At 43.3% G+C, this 15,279-nt stretch overlaps 1 protein-coding gene across 3 annotated transcripts in view; it reads right to left on the bottom strand.

Moving 5' to 3' along the window:
* Positions 1 to 10,495, bottom strand: part of Slc5a1 (solute carrier family 5 member 1) — a 157,382-nt gene extending 146,887 nt beyond the window's left edge. The window contains exon 1 of one of the 3 annotated variants that reach the window (XM_021257262.2): positions 10,445 to 10,495. The gene's annotated coding sequence lies outside the window, so the exon portion shown is untranslated. Of the gene's footprint in view, positions 1 to 7,376; positions 7,421 to 8,923; positions 9,159 to 10,444 lie in introns of those variants that run through there. The other 2 variants (XM_021257261.2, XM_013071684.3) reach the window with 2 other exon arrangements.
* Positions 10,496 to 15,279: the final 4,784 nt, after the last annotated feature.

The following is a 15,279-nucleotide window of genomic DNA, read 5'->3' as shown; positions in this document are numbered from 1 at the left end:
GTCACCCTGGCCTACAAGATCCCCAAATGCTGAGCTTTGTAGTCTTTGGTCCTACCACAGTGCCTTACATCATCAGCATTAGTAAACGCATATTGTGAGTCAGTGAGTGAATAGGAAATAGAAGAAAGCAAGAGCCATCTTCCAGAAAAAAGAAACTCTTGAGCTCAAACCAGATCAGAGATTGGTATCTCACAAATTACATACAGGCTATTATGATTTTCATGCTTCTGACACCAAGAGTTGGCATGACAACTGTCTCCTTCTCCACAATTAGGATCCACCAGAGACTTCCCTGCCTTTCCTGTGGAGAACTGCAGCCTGAATCATCTGCCACCCTAACACACCTCACCTCAGTCAATCTTCTGCCCTTCTCTCAGGCTGTGCCAGAACAGTCGGGGCTGTATGCTAGAAAGTTTTCCAATCACGTCAATTCAAGACCAAGGAGGAGAGTCTAGGAAACCCTGGAGGCCAAGGAATTTAAAATAACCAGGAATGAGTAGGTGGAGAGATCTCACTGTAGCCAAAATAGAGAGAGGCTACAGTGAGAAAGCTCCAGATAAACTAGCAATGAGGAATCTGTCAGGGCAAGGGAAAAGAGCTCCCAAAGATACAACTATTAGCCCTTGGGAACTGTATGACCAGTGGAAAATGTCCAAAACCTAAGGCAAGGCCGGAATGAGGCCAAGAAGAGAAAGGATCACTGGGGACACATGAGGCACAAAGGGCACTTAGATTGCATATTTAATGTCTAAGTTTATCTATTTCCCAGAATCCTTAGGGGACTCCCACAGAGCACAGTTGATGTATAGTACTTGTGGGAAAATTCACCAGGCTTAGATCAAAAGAATCTCAGAGATTTTCTTGCTCCAAAACCATCTTAGTAGCAGCTGCTTTTGGCTGGGGATTGTCCTGCACCTGAGGCAGGAAGACGGTGATCACAAATAAGATGAAAAAGTCTCTGGAGTTGGTCGCTCCGGGATCCAACTCATGATAAAAAGTGGAAAGTAATGCTGAGGTACAAGCAGTCTCTGAAGATGATCAGACAAGGCAAAAAGAAATTGGCTATCCTCACCAACAAATTGCCCAGTTTTGAGGAAATCCAAAATAAAATATTACAGTATTATTCCATGTTGATCAAAGCTACAGTGGCTGTAATACTGAATTGAACACAGTGTGCAGAAAATAAAACAGAGTATGCTCACTGGCTATCACTGATGCAGGTGATTCTGATATCCTCGGAAGCATGCCAGAGAGGATGGTGAAAAGTAAACCGCAAAAGTATTTTCTTTAACTAAAACTTGTCAGCCAAGCATAGTGGTGCACAGCAGTAATCCCAGCACTCTGGAAAGCTGAGGCAGGAGAATCACAAGTTCAAGCATAGCCTGGGCAATTTACCAACTTAGGGAGATCCTGTCTCAAAAAGTTAAAAAAGGCTGCTGGGGATGTATAAAAGCCTGGGGTTTAATCCCCCAAAATAAATAAATAAATAAACAAACAAACAAACTTGCCAGAGCCTGTGAGAATAAGAAAGAAATCTCAGATTACACCACAGACATATCTATGAAATTCCTCTGGATGACATAGTTTTATCTAATCTGGCCTCTGAATGCAGCTTGATTCTGCACAAGAAAAGAGGAAAACAGCTGGGCATTATGGTACATGCCTATAATCCCAGCATTCGGGAGGTTGAGGCAGGAGGAGGATCTCCGTGAGTTCAAATACATTACTCATTAGAAAAATAAAAGTCAAGGCTGGGGATTTAGCTCAGTGGTTCCACCACCTGCCTCCCAAGCGGAAGGTACTGAGTTCGATCCCCAGTACAAAAAAAATAAAAAAGAAAAGAAAAATAAAAGTCAAAACCACTCCTGAGTTGGATCCCCAGTATAACCAAAAAATTACTTAATTAATTAAAATCATAATAAGATAACACTTCAGACCACTAAGATGCCTATAATCAAAAAAGAAAGCAATTTTTACTGTTAATAAAGATGTGAAAAAATTAGAATCCTCACACATTGTTGGTGGCAATATAAAATAGTGGTTCTCAAAAAGTTAAATAGAATTATCATATGACCCAATACTTCTAGTGGTATGTAAGTATACACCCAAAAGAATTATAAACAGGTGCTCAAACAAAACCTTGCAAATTAATTGTCATAGCACCACTATTCACAATCACCAAAAGGGGGAAACAATCCAACCATCCATCAACTAAGGAATGAATAAACAAAATGTGGTCTATCCACACAATGGAATATTATTCAACTGTGAAAAGGAGTGCAGTACTGACATTTGCTACAAGATGAATTAACCTTGAAAAACAACTTAGTAAAAGAATCCAGACACAGGCCAGGCATAATGGCGTACACATGTAATCCCAGCACTCAGGAGAATCACCAAGAGTTCAAGGCCAGCCAGGGCTACATAGCAACTTTAAGTCCAGCCTGGAATATATAGCAAGACCTTGTCTCAAAACAAAGAAAAAAAAATACAGACACAAATGGTCACATGTTGTGTAATTCTACATACATGAAATGTCCAGAATAGTTAAATCCATAAAAACAGAAATCAGATTAGTGGTTCCCAGAGGTTAAGGAAGAAAGGAATGGAGTGTGACTACTTAATGGGTTTCTTCTGAGAGTGATAAAAATGTTTTAGAACCAGGCATGGCGGCACATGCCTGTAATCCCAGCACTAAGGAAGCTGAGGCAGGAGAATTGTCATGAGTTCAAGGCCAGCCCAGGCTACATGAGTTTTAGGCCAGCCTGAAGTACTTAGCAAGACCCTGTCCCAAAAAATAAAAATAACAATAAACATTTTGAAACTAGATGGAAATGATTGTTGTACAATATCATAAATGTACTAAATGATATGGAATTATATACTTTAAAATGATGAATTTTAAAACCAGGCATGGTGGCACATACCTGTAATCCCAGCATTCTGGGAAGCTAAGACAGGAGGATGACAAGTTCATGGCCAGCCTAGGCAGCTTAGTGACTTAGTGAGACTCTATCTCAAAATTTTAAAATAAAAAGGGGTAGGGATTTAGCCTAGTGTGAAGGCCTTAGGTTCAATCCCTAGCACCACAAAGGGGGAAGCAGTATGTTATGTGAATCTCATCTCAATTTAAAAAAAAAAAAAACAACAAAATCAGGGCCATTTAAGTCACTCTTCATGTTTATTGCCTTCTCCGCCAAGGTGGACACCAGGCCTCTGCTTAACAAAGTCAGAAAGTGATAGCTAGGGACCTTTACCAGTCCTCCAGCCGCTGTTGAGGTAGAGCACTCTATTACATCCGTCCTCTCCACCTCAGTGACTTTCTCTGCCTAGTGAAGCCACAGCTACCCCTGAAAGGCCTCAGAGGTGTCAGAGCAGGAAATCAGGGCAGAGGTACAGCTTCTTAGTTGTGACTTTCCCTTGATCCCACTAAGTGGTTCCTTCATGAGTTTGCAAAGTCAATAATTCACCAGCCTGCCAACGTGCTGGTAGGGCTGAAAGCCCCTTACTGCTCTTCAGCTAAAGGGACACAGACTGGTAGGGAGAGCCTCTCTGCTTCTCATAAATACCAATCACTTGCTGATGATTACTATGGGCCAACACAGAACATAGTATTAGACATTATCATCACATTGAATTCTCACAATAACCCTATGAGATAGATAGCAGGGCCACAGTAGGACTTGTGTGGGTCCTAGGTATTATTGCCTTCCTCCACAAAAAAATACTAAAAATTCTACTTTATTACTATATTGGTATAAAAATATTAATATTGTCTTAATATTATATATTAAGAAATTTTCTTTGAACTAAAAGTTCATTTTTCTCCCTTCCTATTTGAAAAGCAACCAGTATAGTTTCACAGGCCCCTAAAAGTATCACAGGATCTTCACATTGTGACTCCTGCGCTTGATGAATAAATTGGCCTTGGATATTATTATCATCATTTCACAGATGAGAATATTGATGATGTTAAATGAGGGTGTAAAGACAACTCAATAAAGAAAGAATATTATCTCAACAAATGGTACTGGGTCAACCAAATAGCCACATAGAAAAGAATTAATTTGGACCCCTACCTCATATCATTTATAAGAATTAACTAAAAATGGATTGGGGTCTACGTGTAAGAGCTAAAGCTACTCTCTTAGAGAAAATATACATGTAAATCTTCATGACCATATGGTATTTTTTAGATATGTCTCCTAAAACACAAGTAACTAAATTAGAAACAGGTAAAGTAGACTTCAGCAAAACTTTCTTAAACCGGGCACAGTGGTGCATGCCTCTACTCCCAGCATTCAGGAAGCTGAAGCAGAAGGATTAAGCATTCAAGGCCAACCTGGACTATTTAGCAAGACCCTATCTCTAAAAAGAACAACAACAACAGCAAAAAAATCTTTAAACTGGGACTGGGGGTATGGCTCAATGGTGAAGTGTTTGCCTAATACATGTGAGACCCTGAGTTCAATGCCCAGCATCACAAAAACTAATAAATTAATTTAATTAAAATTTGTGCTTCCAAGGAAGCTATCAAGCAACTGAAAAGTAGAGCTGAGGGGTTATAGTTCAGTGGTAGATCATGTGCCTGGCATATACAACATCTTTGCTCTCTACTTTGTTGTTACCTGGCACCTTTTCCAAATTCAAACATACCCAGGCAAGGGTATTAATTGTACTGCCTCTGACTCTTCTGGATCTCTGTTTACACCCTACACATCTCTTCCTGTATGAAAGTATTTGGGCATATATTCCTTGAAGACAGCACAGTAAAGAACCCAAAGCAGCCAGCACAGTGTTTGGCACACAACAGTGCTCATAAAAGTCATACCATACCAACTGGAGTGAATTCTATTTCATTCCCAACCCCTTCACTGCTCTTTTTCCCTAATGGCAGTTTTCCTGCCAACTAGCAATACTACAGGGAGTTTAAACAAAGCCTTTAGAATGCTAATGGTTGAAAATGGGTTATGGCCACATTTGTTTCATATAAATTAACCTCTGTGAGTTTTATTGCCTTGTTTACCTTGACTACCCAGCTGTTGGTTGGCATACCCTACTCAGCCCAAGGGGTGGAAATGTTCCCTTGACAAGAAGATGTCAACCAGGGCTGATATGAATAGGATGAGAAAACTCAGCAACTGAGATGGCAGCAACTTCCTGAGTTGTTCACAGTGTCACCTCATTGGGACCCCTCCTACTTCTTCCTCAATTCTAACTGTGCCAGCCAAAAACTTGGGATACCCAGCACACCTGTTCTCTAACAAGATTCCCAGAAAAGGAGGCAGGTAGACTCAGGCCAACAACCCTTTGTCCTTCTGGTAGGATTGACTTCATCAGAAAAATCTTTCCCCTGCTGCCCTAACTGGCCACACCCTACCACACTCCACCAGCTCTACCATCCAGGTCAATAGAAATACAATGCAAGCCACAAATATAATTTTTAATTTTCTAGTAGGAACATTTTAAAATGTAGAAATAAGCAAGCAAAATTGGTTTTAATAGTTCATTTTATTTAACCCAATTTATCCAAAATATTACCATTTTAACATGTAATCAATATAAAAAATTAATAACCTACTCTACATCCTTTTCTTCATGCTAAATCTTTGAAAGTTGGTATAATTTTACACCTGGAGCACACCTCCATTTATATAAGCCACATGTCAAATGTTCAACAATCACACATGGCTAGTTGTTACTGTTCTTGTGCCCAAAGGGCCTAACCAGTGCTGTCCCATGTCCTGAGCCAAACATTTTTCCCTAGTCCTCTTCCCTGAGTCCCAGTTCCAGATAACCAGCTTCCTGCTTGTCATCTCCATTTGCCTGTGTACCTGAAATCTCAGTAATTCTCCAAAACGGTATGGTTCATTTTCCTCTCCAAGACCCAAGCCAGACACAGTGCTGCCTACCTGGGATCCCAGCATTCTGGAAGGCTGAGACAAAAGGACTGCAAATTCTAACCCAGCCTGGACAATCTAGTGACTTAGTGAGACCCTGTCTTAAAATAAAAAATAAAGGGGGGGATGCTGGAAATATAGTTCACCCAAAGAGCCTGGGTTCAATCCCCAGTAGAATCCAAAAAAAACCTATTTCCCACAACCCACCCTAACTCAATCAATGGAATCAAATCCACCCAGTTGCTGGAACTAAAATTTTAAAAGTTATGCTTTTCCTTCACTCTTGCCCCACATCCAAACCGTCATCAGTTTCTTTCATTTCAGTCCATAGATACACAGGTTGACTATCCATCATCCAAAATGCTTGAGTACAGAAGTGTTTCAAATTTTTAATCTTTTTCAGATTTTATAATATTTACATATTCATAATGTGCTATCTTGAGGATGGGACCCATATCTAAACTGAAATTCATTTATGTTTCATATACACCTTATTTACACAGCCTGAAGATAATGATATATACAGTATTTTTAGTATGACTACATTTTGACTCTGACCCACTACATAAAGTCAGGTATAAATTTTCAACTTGTGTCATGTCAGCCCTCAAAATGTTTCAGATTTTAAATTTACAGATTAAGGGCACTCAACCTGTACCTGTGCACTTGCCTCCATGCCCACTACTATTGCTCCAGTCCAGGCCAACATCAGCTTGTCTGGTCTACTGAATGATTTCTCACTGCTTCCACTCCTACCTTCCCACGCCCTCACTCCACACCCACACAGAACAGTCAGAGGGATCAGCTAACCCCCTGGTCCTCATTCCCGTAGACCAGCTTCCTGATGTCTTCTGATAAAATCCAAATTCCTCACCTAGCTTTGCCACACCCTTCATTACCTGCTCCGTGTATTTCATTGCCCGTCACTCTCCTACCAGCCAAGTTTGCTTCAGACTTACTAAACTTATCCCCACTTCCTGCTCTCTCTATCTGGAACTTTCTTCCTCCAGACCTTTCCACAACTGGCTCCTTCTCAGTATTTAGGTCTCTGAGTGATCTTCCCTCACCAGTCTTTCTGCAATAGTCCTTTCATCCTTAGTCATTTTCTATGCCACAATCTTGTTTTCATATTCACAGCATTCATCACTCCTGGGTTAGTTGGATGCTTTCTGTCTCCTTCCAGTAGAACAAAACTCCATGAGAAAAAGAAATTCCCCTGTATTATCCATCTCTGTTTTACAACTAACTAGAACATATGGCAGGCACAGAGTAACGTATAAATGAGTGAATATTATTCCTCTGTCTGGAACACTCTTTCTACACCAGGGTTGGCTCCTTCTTCTTCAGGCCTTAAGTTATGTGTCACCTACTCAGAGAGCCTTCTCAGACTTCCCAGCTTTACTCTCTCTCAGCACCCTCCCCCTCTGTTACCCTCATAGCACATACCACAATCTTAATTTTGGCCAATTTGCTTACTTTCTCTTTTGTCTTCTCCCACTGCCCTTATCACCACTTCTAGCTTCCGCACTACACGAACAGGAGCAACAGACTGTAGCACAAAACCTGGCATGTGGTTAATATCCAATAGATACTTGTTGAATGAATAATCAACTCTTCTTGATACCTCCCATCCCTGCCCAGTTAAATGATCCCCTGGAGAGTATCCTACCAGGCCCCTGTAGGAACCCTGCCTTGCTTTAGTCTCTTCAGCAGGCTTTCAGGAGCTACAAATCCCTGCCTCACTACACCACTGATGTAACCTGGCCATGAAATGAGCTGGATACCCAGCTTCAAAGAAAACAGAGAAACTGGGGTAGAAAGGAGGACTATTGTCTCACAGGGTATGCCTGATCCTCACTCATTCCCCTCCCTCTCTACCCCTAGGGTCATCAGAGCCCTCCTCCCAACAAGGTTCCCAAAAGCTCACCCAGGTTGAGCTAAGAGAAGGTTTCAGCTACTGTACTATCTTCCCTTGTGTTTACTCCCACCTCCTACCAGCCTAGGCATACAACAAGGCACTTCAACTCTCCCACCAACCAGATCAGAAAACAAGAATATGTTCCCCCATCTCCACACTGTGGTTGGACAGAGTTCCACAATATCTTTAGAGGGGATCCTCCCTCAGAAATCTTCTTTCCACTTGAGTCCTATCCCTTAGAGATCATGGAGTCCAAGCTCCTTGCTGTTACAGAAGCCCAGAGACAAGCAAGGCCTTGTCCAGGGTCATACAGCAAAAGCCAGAACCTCAGGCTCCTGTGGGAGGAGGAAAGAACCTCTAAAGCCCTGCCTTTTTTTTCTTCTATTCTCCCTCCTCCACATCAGGAAAACCATAAGAAGACTGGTTAGGACCTCCTCATTACCTGACCTTTTGCCTCCATGATCTTTCAAACCCATGGTATGGAGCAGAACAGGGGAGTAAGCATCAGGTAATAGAGATTGTTCTACCATTTGAAACAGATACATAGTAACACTGAGGTCCAGATCAGTTAAGTAACTTGTACAAGGACACACAAAGAAGCAGAAGCAATTCCAAGGCCAGATCCCGGAATCCTGTCTCCAATAGCTCAGGTTCAGGCCCCATTGTGTCTAATTCTCCTAAAAGGGTCACCACTATACCCACTGATGCATGGAAAGGGCACCAGATTAGTCCAAATCCACAGCCTCTCTCCCAGGTCAGATTCCTGACTACAGGATAAAAAGTTTAATTTAAAACGTCTCCAGCTCAGACATGGGTTTTGTCATTTCTATTGCAGCTCTGTTCCAAGGATCTTGTCAGCAGCATTGTCCATTCTTCCCCAAGAGCCAAGAAGATGGTGGTGGGGAGGCTTATGTTCCACATATTCCTCCCCTTCATCAACTCCCATGGACCCTTCTTATCCTCACTGGTTGCACGTCCAGCACACCAGTACACAGATGGAAGGGTATCTATGGCCAGCTCACCACCTAGCAAGAAATTCAATAACTGCCTAAGGAACTGATGGAGAAAGTGTGTGACCAACAGGCTGTTGGTTTCACTGACTGACCTGCTGACCGGCTGACAGGATGACAGACACTCTGGTTAGATTGGCTCACAGGATGACTGACAGGATTGGCTGGCGGGATGTCCGCTGTAGGTGTTCCTGGGATGGTTAACCTCTCAGCCTTGGTCGCTGCCTGCAGCTCACATCGCACCAACTCATCACGAGACCTCGAGACCTCTCCCACCGTCAACAGTTCTGGGAACTGAAAGGCCCTGAGGGGCTGGCCTGGGCTTGCCCTAGAGGTCTTCGAGCCCCTGAGCGGCTCAAAGGCTCCACCTCGTGGCCACGCCCTTGCCGTGGGGGGCGTGGCCTGTGGGAAGAAATCTGTTGTGGGCGTTGGCTTCGGGGGTGGCTGGAAGGGGTTGGGCACAGTGCTCGGATAAACTGGCTTTGGGGGTGCAGGCCCTCTTCCTCGCCTCCTTTGCTGACCCCTAGTGGCCTCCTCCCCTGCTGGAGTGGGCAGGTCCCTTCGGGAGCCTGAGGTGCACTGCAGACCTGTCTGTTGACCTGGTCGAGTGAGAGAAGTTCCTGGCCTTCCCCTATGATCCCCATGCCCACCTGGACATTCCTGAGGGCGCCAAGGACACTTTTGGCGCCAGGGAGATGGCAGAGCACCGTAGGGGTCAAAACTCCAGCACCTCTGGGATTTCTCAGAAATCCTTGAGTACAAAAGTCTGGGGTCCTGAGTGAGCAGATGGGGATTAGAGTTGGTGGAATTTGCATTGTTTCTACAGCTGGGCCTAGAATTATCTCTCGCCTCCACTTGTTCCTTCCTTCCATGCTGCAGGTCCTCAGCAGCTCATTTGCAAATTTGCCTGTTTTCCAGAGGGCTAATCTGATCTATGCTGTGTGATCTTGCTATGTGATCATACAAGGCCCCTAGGGGGCAGCAAAGGCCTGAAGAAAGTGGTACGGGACTAGCTAGCCCCTGCCACTCCAAACCCAGAAAAGACAGATCCACTTCAGAGAGGAGTGAACTGGTGCCCTGGATGGCAGGAACGTCCTGACATTAGGAAGTGTCTTAGTTACTTTTCTCCTTGTGAAGACAAAATACCTGACACCCAAAGTTAAAAGAGGAAAGATTTACTTAGCTCACAGTTTGTATAGGTTTCAATCCATAATCAGGTGACTCCAAGGCAGGGTAGCATCACAGAGAAGAAACAGTTCATGGTGGGCAGAAGGTAGCAAAGCAACAAAGAGGGATCACAGCTCTTTCTATCTCTTATATCTTTTCCAGGCTACTTAAGGTGTGTAGCAGTCACACCCTTAATCCTAGTGCCCTTGAGCTTAGTATTGCACTATGAAGCAATCCCAGCTTAACACACTCTAGATCCAGCCACCTCTGAAAAAGCCCCACCTATGACCGCAGGAGGCTTTGGGGGGACATCTAGACACAAGCCATAACCCATAACAGGAAGTGACTTGAATCCTGCCCCAGGAGAAAAGGAAACAAGGCAGAGCGAGCAGAGGCTGAGAGGAAAGGGACAAATGTTGTGATAGTTCAGAACACAGATGCACTCATACCTGTGTCCAGACTATTGCAGGCTTTTTTCCTCTTTAAGGCCGTTTTCTTACCTGTAAAATTAGAAACAAGGATACTTGCTTCACAGGATGCTCTGAGGATTAACTGAGATACTGCATGGATATCACGTCACATAGTGCCTGGCATATAGTAAGCCTCAGTACTCACATTAATAAATGTAAAGCAAGGGCCGGGGATTTAGCTCAGTGGTCCCGGCACCTGCCTCGAAAGTGCAAGGTCCCAAGTTAGATCCTGGGTACAAAAAACAAAAACAAAAAACCCCAACCACAGAGCCTCCCAGTGCTGGGAAACTGGAGGCCAAAGCTTTAGCTTCCAAGCCTTGCAAGACTTGGCCCTGCTGTCCCAACCTTCATCTTGAATTCCACTCCTTCCTCCTCTCTTCCTGGCCTCCCCACCTTCTTTTCTATTCTTGATACTCTGCATGCTCCCTCTACACATACTGTTTCCTCTGACGGTCTTCTCCCCACTCCACCTCACCTCTTAATTCACTGCCCTCTACAGGGAAGGCTTCTGGGCCCTCCTGTCCATGGTATTTCTGATACCTTCTGTTAGACACGCCCCTGATGCTGGGTACCTTCCCTTTGGGAAACTATACTCAATGCATACCAGGGCATGCATTTGGGTCACTCTGGGATTACCCTCACCTGACCACTTACACAAAGGACTCTGAGCTCCATTAGGACAGGGAGCAGGGGTGGTTTTGCTCATCCTGGTATCCCTCATACCTACACACAGGAAGAGCCAAATCATACTTGTTGGATAGCTATGGTTGAGGCAATTAGGCCAGGCACATGACTGATTATGGGCAGGGAGCCATACACCCTAGTTTGTTTGGGGAGACCCAATGCTCACTTGTATAACAATAATGGTGTCCCTGTTCACTCTCAAGTAGCCCAAGTTGGTGACATGTTATATCACCCCAGCTACTGGAAAGGAGAAAAGGTTTGCCTCAGAAATTCTGCTCTTTTTCAGCCCCCCACTGGTTTCCACTTTTCAAAAAAAAAAAAAAAAAGCTACAGCTTTTTCTTGCTCCTAAGATTTTTTCCCTTTTAATATTTTCCCTGCATTGCCCTCAAACTCCAGAAATATACAAGAATTCTATTTGCCCATTTCACTGCAAAAGTGTCCTCCTGAAGGGTTGCCATGGTGATCAAATGATGTCATTGTCCTGGTAACAGTTGCCAAGGATATGAGTGATGTCAATTCCAGAAAAGGATTCCCATGGTAACCGTCTCAGTGGAACAGGGGAGTGGTCAGGAAAGTAGAGAGGGTGGAGGGGGGATGAAGAAGGGACAAATGTAAAGAGCAGAAGGAAGAAAGGAGGGGAGGAGAAATTCAGGAAAAAGGGCCAGGAAGAGGATAAGCACCAACCCTGAGCATTTGAAAATAATGCAGAATCTCATAAATGGGAAACTTCTCAGAGACCACCAAAAGCAACAACCTCATTTTTACCGAGGTGACTAAGAAGCCAGGACTTGCTCAAGATCAAACCATCAGTTTACAAGTGATGTTAGAGCCACGCCTTCAGGTTCTTATGTGGCTTATCAGTAGATTTGGATGGGCAAATAAAGGATTCCTTTCAGTCATTTCTTTTTTAAAATTCTGGCCTCAAGTCAATCAATTATTCATAAATTCAGTGAGTTCTATGCTAGGCCTGGAGAGGAAACTGAGAAACATTTTCACTGTTACTTTGTCTTTGTATTGTATCTTTCCCACTACTGTGTTAACCCTATAAGAACAAAGCTCATGTCTGTCAATTTCCCAAGGTATCTCCAGCCACTCACCCAATGTCTACCACACAACAGCTGTTCTCTGGGATCATTGAATGAGGAAATGGCAAATGCCATTGTGTGGTACACACCTACAGTACCTGATTCCAAAAAGGCTCACTGTAGCTGCCAGGGAGAAGATAGGATTTCACACAATTTGGATAAGGCAAAAGAAAACTATTTCAAAAGGGAAGTAAGAATTTGAGCAAAAATGAGGGCAAGTTGAACAAGATAGATGCAATTGTAGAGAGATTTTAACTGGTGATGCTTTGACCCATCTCTTCACTTATATCATCACTGTAGCGTCTACAGGCACCTCATTTTCTGAAGTACAGGAGCTCCAGGGATTAGGAGAAAGAAAAGCAGTTAAGGTCCCAATTGTAGGATATGCCTGAGAGCCAGGTACAGTGGTGCACACCTGTAATCCTAGCACTCAGGAGGCTGAGGCCAGAGGATCACTGAGAGTTCAAGTCCAGCCTGGGCTACATAGTGAGTTCAAGACCAGCCTGAGCTACACAGAAAGACTGTCTCAAAAAAAAAAAAAAAAAAAGGTGGGGGAGATATGCCTGGGAATTAGGGTAGTGCAAAAACCAATCTGGCAGAAGAGGCAAACATAAAGAAGAAAGTAACCCTGTAACCCCAGCACTCAGGAGACTGAAGCAGGAGAATCACCCCGAGTTCAAGGCTTGCCTGGGCTACTACATACTGAGTTCAAGGATAGCCTAAATTACATAGCAAGATCCTTCTTAAATAAACCAAACAAGAAAGAGAGAAATGATGGTTTTCATTAGGTAGCCTAGTGGCTGGGCTTTATGAGAGGATGGTCTAAATCCCACCATAGTGCTGACCCTTGATGCTTGAATTATACAGTGTTGGTGCTTGCCTGATAGTTGTGAGGGCCTCCTGAGAACTGAGGAACTTCTCAGTCTCTGTGTGCCATGTAACCTCTAAGGGTATATGGGAGGGATATGTGGAGAGACTGACAGTCCAAATGCAGCCTGCTTTACCTTAGAGGGCCAAGAGCAATCCTCGGTACAGGGATCCCAAGTGACTTAAGATAGCCATCATCAAGAATTCTAACCCTTCTCCCAATTCAAAGCAATAGATGTGACCAAGACTTAAGGAGCTACTGGAAATCTGAAGCAATAACATCAATTTAAACATACCTTTCCAAATATAATTTCATTTCTAACTGAACACATTAAAAGCACTGAAAACAAGCTGGGGATGTGGTTCAGTGCTAGGCCTAGCGTGTTCAAGGTCCTGGGTTTGATCCCCAACACCACACACACACACAGAGTTCGTGTCCTCAGAATATGTGACATCCTATTTATCTAGTCACAACTCAAATAAGAGCATGGCACATTATAAAGTACCCTGACCTAGGGGATCTGAATGGTATTCAAAGTTATTTTGTTTCCTTGGACTTGTTTCCCCTGCCCTGACACTGAGATGACCCTTTCTTAGCTCTTTCATAAATTTATCTCAACAGGATGAACTTTAATACATCGTTAAGTGGGCAGGGGATTTAGCTCAGTGGTTTCACCGCCTGCTGTGCAAGCGCAAGGACCCGAGTTCTATCCCCCGTACCAAAAAAAAAACGACATCATTAAGTGTAGAACTGGAAGGAAACCCACCTTGGTGTTGAGGCACACACCAAGTGCAAAATCTAAACACTTGGGAAGCTGAGGCAGGAGCACTGCTGAGTTCAAGACTAGCCTGGGCTACATAGGCTAGCCTGAACTGAATAGTGAGACCCTGTCTCAAAAACAAACAGGGACCGGGGATTTAGCTCAGTGGTTTCAGTGCCTGCTGCGCAAGCACAAGGACCCGAGTTCGATCCCCAGTACCAAAAAAACAAACAAACAAACAAAAACATCCTGGAAGGAAACCTTTATCGTGCCATAGAGAAATCTTCCATATTTATGCCAATGTGTACCCTCTTAGGTGCTCTCAAGGAACCCCATTCATCATGGAGGAGGCTAATTTTGTCTTACTTTCCTAACCCCCATTCCCAAAGAAGATGCCTCACACATGCTGAGAACTGAGTTAAAATAGAATTCAAATCTTACACTTGAGAAACGAGACCTGAGCATCTAAAGTAGCATGATTTGCCAAAGAACCCCACAGCCTTAGCAGCATGGCTGTGCTGGGACCCAGCTCAAGGCAGTTAGGACTCTGTCCTCTGTGGCTTACCAATTGTAAAGTCCACAAACTTGCACCTAAACTTCCTCACCTGTAAAGTGGGGACAAAGCATCTTTTTTATTAGTATGTTTGCAGAACATGATTATATTCCTCGTGGGAAATTGGTATGTTTATAACACCTTAATGCTTTCTTCATCCCCATCCTCTTCTCTCCTCCCCTGCTCCATCTCTTGGTCCTCTTCCTTTTTTTCAAAAGATTTCTGTTTCTGGTTATCTTCTATTTTGCTCTGTGTATTTTGGGTTCTCATATAAAATATGCAGTATTAAAACTTGTGCCTGATTTACTTAACATTATGGTCTCTAGGTGCATCCATTTTCCTACAAAGGACTTACCCTTTTTTATGGCAGAGTAGTAGTCCATGGTGTATAGATACATTTTCTTTATCCATTCACCTGCTGATGGACAGATAGGTGACTTTAAGATTTAGCTGTTATGATGGTTGTGAAATCAAAGTATTTCAGCAACTGTGAAGGACATTTCAAAACTAAGAGTAATTCTGTTTCTACTCATTTATCAGAGCCAACTGTCTTAATTACATAAAACCTGTGGCTTCAAGATACCTGAACTACTAATTGAAGTGAAGCTCAATAACTATTCTAGTTTACCATTAGGTCAATTTGAAATATGATTCATAGGGAGCACTTACTAGCATCTGGCAGTCATAGCTCTACTTCCCAATTTTTAAAAAAAGCTAAATTTCCTTCATTCCTGAGTTCTGTGCTCCATCATATAAATTCAAGGGCAGAGACTGGGCTGTGGCCATTTTCACCAATCTAGTGCCAAGCTTTAGCCAAGAGTAAGGTGTTTGACCTCTGTGTGCTGAACCAATCCACTTGAACA

Source organism: Heterocephalus glaber, unplaced genomic scaffold, assembly GCF_053883595.1.
Source record: "Heterocephalus glaber isolate CG9 unplaced genomic scaffold, H.glaber_assembly_v1.0 deba00001687, whole genome shotgun sequence".
Lineage (NCBI taxonomy): Eukaryota > Metazoa > Chordata > Mammalia > Rodentia > Bathyergidae > Heterocephalus > Heterocephalus glaber.
This window is presented reverse-complemented; position numbering and strand designations above follow the sequence as displayed.